At 41.4% G+C, this 9,489-nt stretch overlaps 1 protein-coding gene across 1 annotated transcript in view; it reads right to left on the reverse strand.

Moving 5' to 3' along the window:
• fbxw7 (F-box and WD repeat domain containing 7) overlaps positions 1-9,188 on the reverse strand; it is a 95,601-nt gene extending 86,413 nt beyond the window's left edge. The window contains exon 1 of the mRNA XM_017407615.3: positions 8,780-9,188. The gene's annotated coding sequence lies outside the window, so the exon portion shown is untranslated. The remainder of the gene's footprint in view (positions 1-8,779) is intronic.
• Between the last annotated feature and the right edge of the window lie 301 nt (positions 9,189-9,489).

Here is a 9,489-nt window from a genome sequence, read left to right on the forward strand (position 1 = left end):
GGAGGGGGGAGGGGGGAGGGGGTCCTCGGTGTTATCTGCAGCGTCGCACACCTTTTTCCTTTGACGTGTCGCTGAGCCACCAGTTGAGCCAGGGATGGTGAATGTGGAAAGCAGGAGGCTAGAGAAAATGGAGGGAAAAGCAACACGGGTGAGACAACAGCCGAGGTAAAAGGACGGAGCGCTGATGCAAATGCCCATCAGAAGGGATTTCCGGTAGTTTTATTACGAGCAGCACCTGCAGCTTGAGAATACGCGGCGCACGCCATTTTCTTAATGTCATGTTTGAAGTGACTCTTTTTTCTTTCTTGTGAGAACACATCTGGGAGCTTTGTGTGTGTGTTTTAGAAGCGGAGTGGAGTGGAGGGCAGGAAACACAATCGGAAGGTGCAGATAGTGACGTGGAAGACTGTTCTACCTGCTCCCTCTGTTCACTGAACTCTCCCTGAAGGATTATCCTCTCTAATAGACTTAAAGGCACTTTAACTGGCTGTCAGCTGCCTGCGTCGTCCTCCCCCCTGTTCAGCAGAAAGCCTCTCTGGTCATGTCTGAGGGACATTATCTTACAATGAAAGAAAAAACATTCCTATGTTCCTTTTACTCGCGTTAAAACAGGTTCTCCAGTTTTAACTCCTCATATTTCCTCTTTACAAGTTCAAATAAATATTGAATGTGTAGTACGTCGACTGAAGAGCATAAAGTAAACTACTAAATCAATTTACAATGAAAATTAACCAACAAATCAAGTTCAGGTGAATATATAAAAAGAATTAAAGTATTGATACCAAACATTATTCACAATACACCCTTTATACTGTTAAATATTTAACCGAAGATGAATGAATAATAAAAACATTTGAGTGTGTGATTTTTCTTTGTATTTTTGATAAACCTCATCAAATAATGACCCGATTCTGAAGAACTCAACCCATGATTTAACCAACAATAACGCCTGATTAAACTGGTTAATGTGATGAATCTATACACACGATGCGTCTTAGATCGGAGCAGTGGCAAAAGACTCACTCCGCACCTCCTTGAATTTTGAAAACAGTAAATAATTCATCCATAAGGAGGGAAATTTGGGCCAGAGAGCTAATCTACATAACTTTGAATCGCACGGTTTAAAGCGGTTTTAACACCCCACAGTTCCAAGCAGAGGAAAAATATTTCCACAAAGTAAAAGGGCGCCAAATCCTTCACCAAGCCAGAACTTACAGAAAGTATGTAGGTATAAATATAGAACTGCGTGATCCTAAAGAGTGTCCAGCCAAAACAGACTGCTCTGCCGTCTACTGTAGGTAAGGACCCAATTAAAACTATCCAAACTATCTTTTGGGTGCAGATTTATCGGGAAAAATTTGTTAATTTTACAACATTACTTTTCCTGGTCTCAGAAGCAACGAATACGCAGAAGATTAATGAGGTTTACTGAAACGAGCAAACACCAGCGGGACAGAAAAAGACACAGAGCTGCAGAGGCCTTGGCTTCTTCACCACATAAACATTATTCTGAAATAAATAGGTCAGTGCTGCTTCCCCATCTTGCTATTTTATTATAAAAGGAGACCTGCGAGTTTTCTTTCTGAATATTTTCTTTCGACTGTTTATTGGAGATTTATTGTAGTTTACTGGGAAACTGCGGTTTTATTTATTGTCGTCTGCATGCAGTCTATATGTGCAGCACTCGTCTGCTGAGAAGGCTTTTAAATGTGCCATTAAAAAACTGACTTGATTATTAACAAGCTGGATTGCTCATAAAATTCTGTCTATTTATAAGAAGATGAATAGTTTATGCTTACAAACAAGTTCAGTAAGTGGGTCATTACGATGGGTAGTGGCAAAGTAAAGGCATTAATACATTTTTACCCCCTTCAGTTTTGATTATTTAAAAAGCTACTCTGACCTTTATCAATAATATCTGTTATCTTCATCGAGTTTAATGTTAGATGCAGGGAAGTCAAGTTAATTATTACTGTTAAACGCTTCAAAATGAGTAAAAAGTATCAGGATCAAGGAACCAGATGAGCCAGAAAAAAGCAGAAGTAATTGTGACAACTGATTAAACAGAAGCACAAATAATCACATTTGTTTTGTAAATATAGAATCAAAGTTACAGCTAAAAATTGAGCGTACTCTAGTTCGAATGACGCAGAAAATAAACTCGAAAGACTAAAGCAATGTCACAACAACAGGCGGTAAAGCTACAAATTAAATGACAGGAAACTAAAAGTGCCGTAACTTGCTTTAAACCCGACTTTTCTGAATATTTTGGAAAGTGGAACTGGGTCCTCTCGGACCATAAAACATTATGAAACCCCGAACCAGGCGTGTAAGACAAGCCTCCGTTCACAAAGACAGTAGTTTCCATGCCAACAGGACCTCTGCTGGGAGAGCCCCCCCTCCTCAAAGCGTTTCTGCTGCTACACCTTTGGTACCGCCTCACTGATGGACTCATAGACATTCAAGAAGCAATGAGTTGTGGGTGGCCAAGGAGAGACAAAATTGTGTTAAAGCGAGACGGAAAACGTCTGAAATGAAAGTTTGTCCGCCTGAACGGGGTCTGTGAAAACTGTGGTGCTGGAAACTCATATTTATCCTCTTCTAAGTCACATTTTAGGCAATTAAAACCCTATGAGAACTGAGAAGCTTTATCATGAAAAGAATATGTGCAAGCTGGGGATTTACCTTCACTTCAACTGTCAATTTAAGACGCAAAAGGAGTAATAAACCTCAAAAAGAACCTTTCAGTTCCAAATAAACCAGTTAAAATGAAGAAATCTAAATTGCGAGCTCCAACCTGGTGTGGTTGCAGCACAGCACCAGCCCCCATTGCCAGATGTGGTAAACTGGGTTCACTTTATGGACTCTGGTTAATCTGAGTCACTCACTAAAGTGATCCGGTTCACTTAAGCCGGTCACGCTACCCTCCCACTGGCCAAAAAAACCCCCAAAAAAACACTATGCTGATGGATTTACATTAATCAGAGATGTTTATTTTACAATTCCACGCACCAATAAAGAAAAACAAACAACTTGCAGACGATAGAACAAAAATGAAAATGTTTGAGCAAATCCACTATAAGTTAACCAAAATGTGAACTAATGTGAAATGGATGTTAACAGGTACGTACGACTCATCTGAGTCTGCAGCGTTTCCAGGAACTCAGACGTTTTTCTGGCGAGTTCGCCGACTCGCAGACTTGGCGGCAGTCTGCCAGAGGACACGTCAGATCCAGGTTAACTGAGACCTCCTGAGTCCTGATTCACATCATTAATCTGGGTGAGTCAGTAACCGACCAGCTCTACCCATTACATCCTCCAAATGCTACTTATTGTGCGACATTTCCGGCTGATTAACTTTTAGAGTTAGCCCCCAATTCAAAAATGGCCACCACAGCCAGCTGACATTAGCCAACACAAAAAGGGCTTCATCTTAGTCAAATTTACAGATGCTGAGATTAATCTGGTGTGGCAGAAGCAGACGGACGCTCCTGACGTTTAGTCTGAGCGCCGACACATCTCGCAAGATTTCACAATATCACATTAGATCGACCATTTCCAAGATTTGACCAAAACAGACATAACTTTGTGTCTTTTCATCATGAGATGAGTTTCATTTTAAACACAGGCTACATGCATTCAATTCAAAGATAACTGCTTTAAATGTCCCGTTCTTGCTTGAGCACCCCAATACTGATTGTTCAGAGAAACATATTTATAATTTTGCTAATATTGTTTTCTTTGAAAAATACTGAAAATTTATGTTGAGCTTTGTAGAAACGTGAAGACCTTTCTGTTACTTTTATTTACATGGTAAGGACCAGTTGAATTCGTAGGACGAATAGGAAAGAGTAAGTCGATGGCATCCTGCTCAGCACAAAATGTTTTATACAAGCTGCGTTTACATTATCACCAATTCTGTGCTGTGTTCAGGTGAAAGACACTGTTTGTTCTTTCATAAGCCTGAAATCCAGAGCAAACACGTGCTTTGTAGTAAACCTCTGAGGATGGAGAGGTAAGGAAAGGCTGCTGCTGTTGAGAGGGAGTATGTGTTCAGCACAACAAAGCAAAAAAAACATCCCCCTTCATAGATACAAAAGAGACTATTCTTCACAATTTCCTTTTTATTTAAACAGAACTTTGGCAGCAATGCGAGAAAGTCTGCCGCGGCTCGTTTTTTTGGAGCTTCGATATTCTTCGACTTTCTCTTTCCAACGCTGTCAACTTCCTCTCCGCTCTCCGGTGTCACCTGATGTTCGCGCCACAGCCCACATCAAAGCCAAAGGCCTGGGAGACTTCTCCCTCTGTTCACAAACCAGCCCGACGACACGCACAGCGCTGAATTATTAACGTCTTCCTTGTGCCTCACAGATACAGAGCAGAGGGTCACTCACAGCCGTACAACACACCTTCATTATGCCGCTAAATATCCAGTAAACCTTCACGGTTTGTTTGTTTGCTTTTTAAAACTAATTAAGAAAAGAATCTTAAGGCGGCATGGAACAGAATACCGAACCATTAGAGATTCTGAGACAGAGGAAATAATGGTATTCAGTGAACAAAGCAAGATATTATAAAATATTCTACCAGAGCCAGAACAAAACTTTCAGTAAAAGCCACAGTGTGTAAAAAAAAAAGAACCAAATCAACAGGTATAAAATAGCTTCTCAACAATTAGCCAAAGCTTAGTGAAGTATTTAAATGCATTATGGCTCCTCGATGCGCCTGGTGCACCGCATTTCTGTTGTTGAGCTCAGGACCCCGAGAGGAGGAGCCCGTGGAGATAAAAAGCTCTAATGTGTGTTGCAATATCAAAGTGTGTGAACTAATTATAGCCTGACCCATATTTCACTCATTCCACGCCCCTGTTGTTTGTTATGTTGCCCTTTGTTGCCGCAAAGTCCAGCTTGACGACTCTATTAAGTTACACTCTCTGAGGGAATTTCTCCGGCGGGAGATCCCTTTTGGCCCTCCCATCAGAAAAGCCCTTTGATTTCTTCTTTCCTTGATCTCACTTTCTCTCTAGTGCTGCTGCTGCTGCTGCTGCCCACACACACACGCACACAATACTAATGGCAAATGAGTTCCCTCCCCACACTGTTTCTTCCCTGTATGCTTATAAATGCTGCTTGTAAGACGTTTTATTTCCCTCTCCCCGTCCACAGTAGCACTAAACACGTCCATGCTGGCTGTCCTGCCCGTGTTAACTCCCTTTCTTTTACTAGTTTCCCCTCAAAGTCTGCCTTCTAATTTTAAACCAGACCTTCTCCAGGTCCTCGAAATGTGCCCGTCTGTCCTCAAGGAGTTCACGATTGACACGTCTGATTAAATGTGAACTATCTGAGCAGAATCTGATCACAGGATCTGTTGTGAAAACAGCTTTGCGGGATCAAAACAGTCTGGGAAATTTCCCCCGTCTCGTCGCCCAGCTGTCATTACCTGACTCAAGCGCTCCGCTACAAGACGAATGATTCTCTCAATGAAGCCTTGCCAAGTAACTTTAGACCAGGGTTTTTTTTTTCTGAATGGCCATTTTCTGGTTTGATTTGAGACAAAAGCCTACCATAAAGCTTCGTTTATAAATGTGTACGTCGGATTTTATTGCTCAGTTGTCTTGTCTGTTGAGAAAACTAGAGCAGAAAAACATCCGTTATGGTCAAATTGAAACCAAACCTGTGTTTAAACTGTGAACACAGCAGCAACAGGATGATTTAACAAACACCAGAGCAATACTCAGACTTTTCTTCTACTTGAGATTGGGATTTCACAGCTTTGCTAAACTTTAATTATCACAAATTCAGTTTTGACATACGACGTGCACTTTGTTTTCGGTTAATTCAAATTTTATTCTAAAATAAACGACAGGACGCACAAACATTACCACAACTCCTCCTGATGGTGAAATTAAAACATATGGTCATTGTTCTACCATGTGGGCTCTCTGTACTCACAGCCTACCTGCAGCACAATAATTAACTAAAACAACAGGCCAGCACCAGAACACACACAGCTAAAATGTACAGATTTAATATATGCAGCAACACAAGGTGGGCTGGGAGAATTTGTTTGTAAAGTGTGAATCTAATTTAGAGAGTTTCTCTAAGTTAATTATATGCAAATACTCTAAATTTATGTCCTCCTTGATAATAATGGCACTTGTTTTTCTGCCTCTACTTTCAACAATTCAATATAAAAAAGGTTCGAAAAATGATGAAAACTGAAATAAATATCTTCAGATTGAGCTACACGTTACCAAAACAACAGGAATGAAGGTAAAAGGAAAGCACATAAACAAATATAAAACAAACAATACTGAGCTAATATCAGTGTGGTAACCTTTGAGATCAACTGTTTACAAATGTCTTTTGTTTTCATTTTCAGAGAATATAAAATGATTCCTTATGATCAGACTTCCCTCCAAAGAGCATATGCCACCTAAACGCTGCCCACTAACTTCATCATTTGTCAATACATACTTCAAACAGCAGGAAATCTCACTGTTCGCATGAGAATGGGCTTAGGAAAACCCTGGGGTCTGCAACACAACAACAGCAAAAAAAATAAAAAATCAGGAGTGTGGGAATGTAAGGCTTTGTGCAAACAAACTCTGAGATACCCTTCGTTTCTAAATTCTCAAGGCCCTGCAGCAGCAATCAACCAGAAAATCGGATTTCATCATCCCAATCCCAATGTGAACTGAAAATGTGCCGTTCTTGTCTTGAAACTGATGCTCCGTCTTCGTGCTTGCATTCTCAAATGATGATCAAGTCACTTTGTGTCAAACATAAAGATGATGGGGGGGGAAACACATTCCATGACATTCCATTCGGTGCATGCAACTGAAGGGTTCTGCAATTTCTTGTGGCGCAAGTACTTTCACAAGAACAAATCCAAGACATTCTGATGGTAAATAGTTCTTGAGCTGACTAAAACAAACAGTGCCGATGTTAACAGACTAATCAAAACGGTCATTGTCTTCTCATCGTTCAATTCTGATTGTTTCCAACACAGGCTGGCTTAACATTCACCCCAGGAGAGGAACAGAACAGTGATCGATTACAGCAAAAAAACTCAGACCAACTTTGTAATGTTTGTGACACGACAGCAGGAATAATACAAGAATTAAATGGCCTGCATTCATGTTGGCTCAACCAAAACAAATGTAAGGAACTTTCCTGGGCTTTCCTTAAATTTGGGGGACAAGACAATCTTTAGGTTTCAGAAACACTGCTGGCAATTCTAAAGAATAACTAACTACTTAATAAAAAGTAACGTGTAGCTCATCTGCTCAAGAGTAACAGACAATAGAATAAAAACTGACAGATTTCGATTATCAGCCTTTCAGGTAGCGTCTCTCCTTTAGGTCTTCAGACAGAAGAGGACGTCTCTTGTTTTGCATTTGACAAGATGTGAGGTGAGATTCTCCTCTCTTTGCAAAAATAAAAACCTGTTGACTGACGTAATTGTGTTACTCAGACACTTGTAGCGTTAACCTAAATTTCCCTCGAGCCGCACACACTTGTGAAAGTGGCGTAGAGCCACAGCAGTGCACATTTCTTCCGTTTATAAGAGACTGCACGGGTAAACCAAGTAAAAGGCAATACCAGAAAGTTCCCGCAGCGTCCCGTTGTATTGTCATAACAGTTCACGTTATTGTGCCGAGCAAGATGTAGTGTGTAGAAACAAAGCTGAAGAATTAAAATTAAAAATTACTGCTGTGTTTGTGATGATTTAATGCACTACAGCAACAGTGTAGCTGTTGCTATTGTTTGAGAAGGAGGAGGCTTCAGCTTTAAATCAACAAACAGTTTTTATCTCAATAATTCATCTCAGGTGCTCCAAAAGCAGGACAAATAAATCTAAACTGTACTACTACTGTTTCCAGGAACTACCCTAAAACAAGCTGTGATACATCACCCTCCATGGAGCGCAGACAGGAGACACCGCTGCTCTTTGTGTTGTACTTTGTTGACAGTCCCTCAGCAGTCACAGTGGGCTGCAAATAAAAAACTACCAGTGTTTGTCCAGCCCAGCGGATGGCTTGTTCTGATTAACATCGGGTCACGGCTTGTTGTAGATTCACAGCAGACACTAGTCACCGCCTCCCTGTTGTTTCCCCTTTCAATATAATTTGCATGCTTTTAACACAAACACATAAACACTGAAGGATTACCAGTTTGACATATATGGCTGGTGTGTCTTCATCATCACATGGGTTTATATTCCACCAGAAAGTCTGAGACCCTGAAGTCCACGCTGTAAATTGATGATTGTGGTCTGTTCAGCAGACTGTAGCTGATTCTGTCTGCTCTGTTGCTTCTTTTCTTTTTCCTAGACAGAGAAGGGGTTTTAGGAACTTCTCCTCTGCCTGCTCTGGGCTGTAAGGCGAAACCTTTAGGGCGAATTCACAAGCTTTGATATAAAAGACAGCTACTTGGGCAACCGGGCTGACTAAGAGCAGTCTCCTAAAGTTTACAAGTTCTAAGTGTGTTTTGCCTCCCTGCACACTTTGCAGCCTTCAGCTCAGTTTGTTTTGGGAGGTCGGTGTTGGTGACGGACCTGGCTAACGCGAAATGACGCGACCGTCCACGGCGAGATAAGTCGACTTTAAAACTTCTGTTAGAATGCAAACAAACACCACTTTCACTAGCTTAAAGTTGTTAGCAATGCTAACAGAGAGCTAACGAGCTATGCGTTAGCTGGCTGATGCTAGGCCCCTCTGCACTGGTTCAACACTGCTATATTGTACAGTTATTACATTGCATTAAGCTTTGGTTACCTCGAAAATGTGGAGACAAAGGAAGCAGAAGCTTCCGCCGATTCCGTCCGACCACGTATCCACAGCGAATAATCCTTCGGAGGTTGCCGCTGGCTTGATTTCCCAGCAGCAGCAGCAGCAGTTTGCACCTGACTACCAGAAGCTAACACGTTAGCACGAGCAGCGACTAGCCTCTGACAAGCCAAGTTCGTTTACAACACCGCTGCTCTGTTAAAATAGGTGCGCTGCTCGAACTTCCGACTCGGTTCTTCATCCGAGTGACTAATGATGGCCTCCGGTTATTACATGGGGGAAAGCGCACCTGCCGAGACCAAGCTGCGGGTCAGTTGCGGGTGATTTTTGCCGTTCACGGGCTCCTCAACAAACGCCAGGTTTGTTCGTCTCCTGGCTGCTCTCTACCGACTGGAAAAAGTGGGTGTCGCGACGTGATGACGAAACGTTTTTGTTCGCTTCGGTGCGCTCAAATGTGACGTCGTAGTACGTAACGTTAAAATGTCTGTGGGCAAATTGAATATGGCAGGCCGTTGTAAAACATAATCAAGCGACAATCTTATCTTTAAATAACGAGTTACACATTAATAGGTATCTGAAATTAGGTTTTTAAGTAAACAGCTTTTTTATTTCATATATTCACAATGTTCATTATAGATGGTTCTCTGGAGCTGAAAACCCAAAAATCTAAAAAGTGATGTAGTTTGAGCAAGGAAGAA

The sequence above is a fragment of the Kryptolebias marmoratus genome, linkage group LG3, assembly GCF_001649575.2.
Source record: "Kryptolebias marmoratus isolate JLee-2015 linkage group LG3, ASM164957v2, whole genome shotgun sequence".
Lineage (NCBI taxonomy): Eukaryota > Metazoa > Chordata > Actinopteri > Cyprinodontiformes > Rivulidae > Kryptolebias > Kryptolebias marmoratus.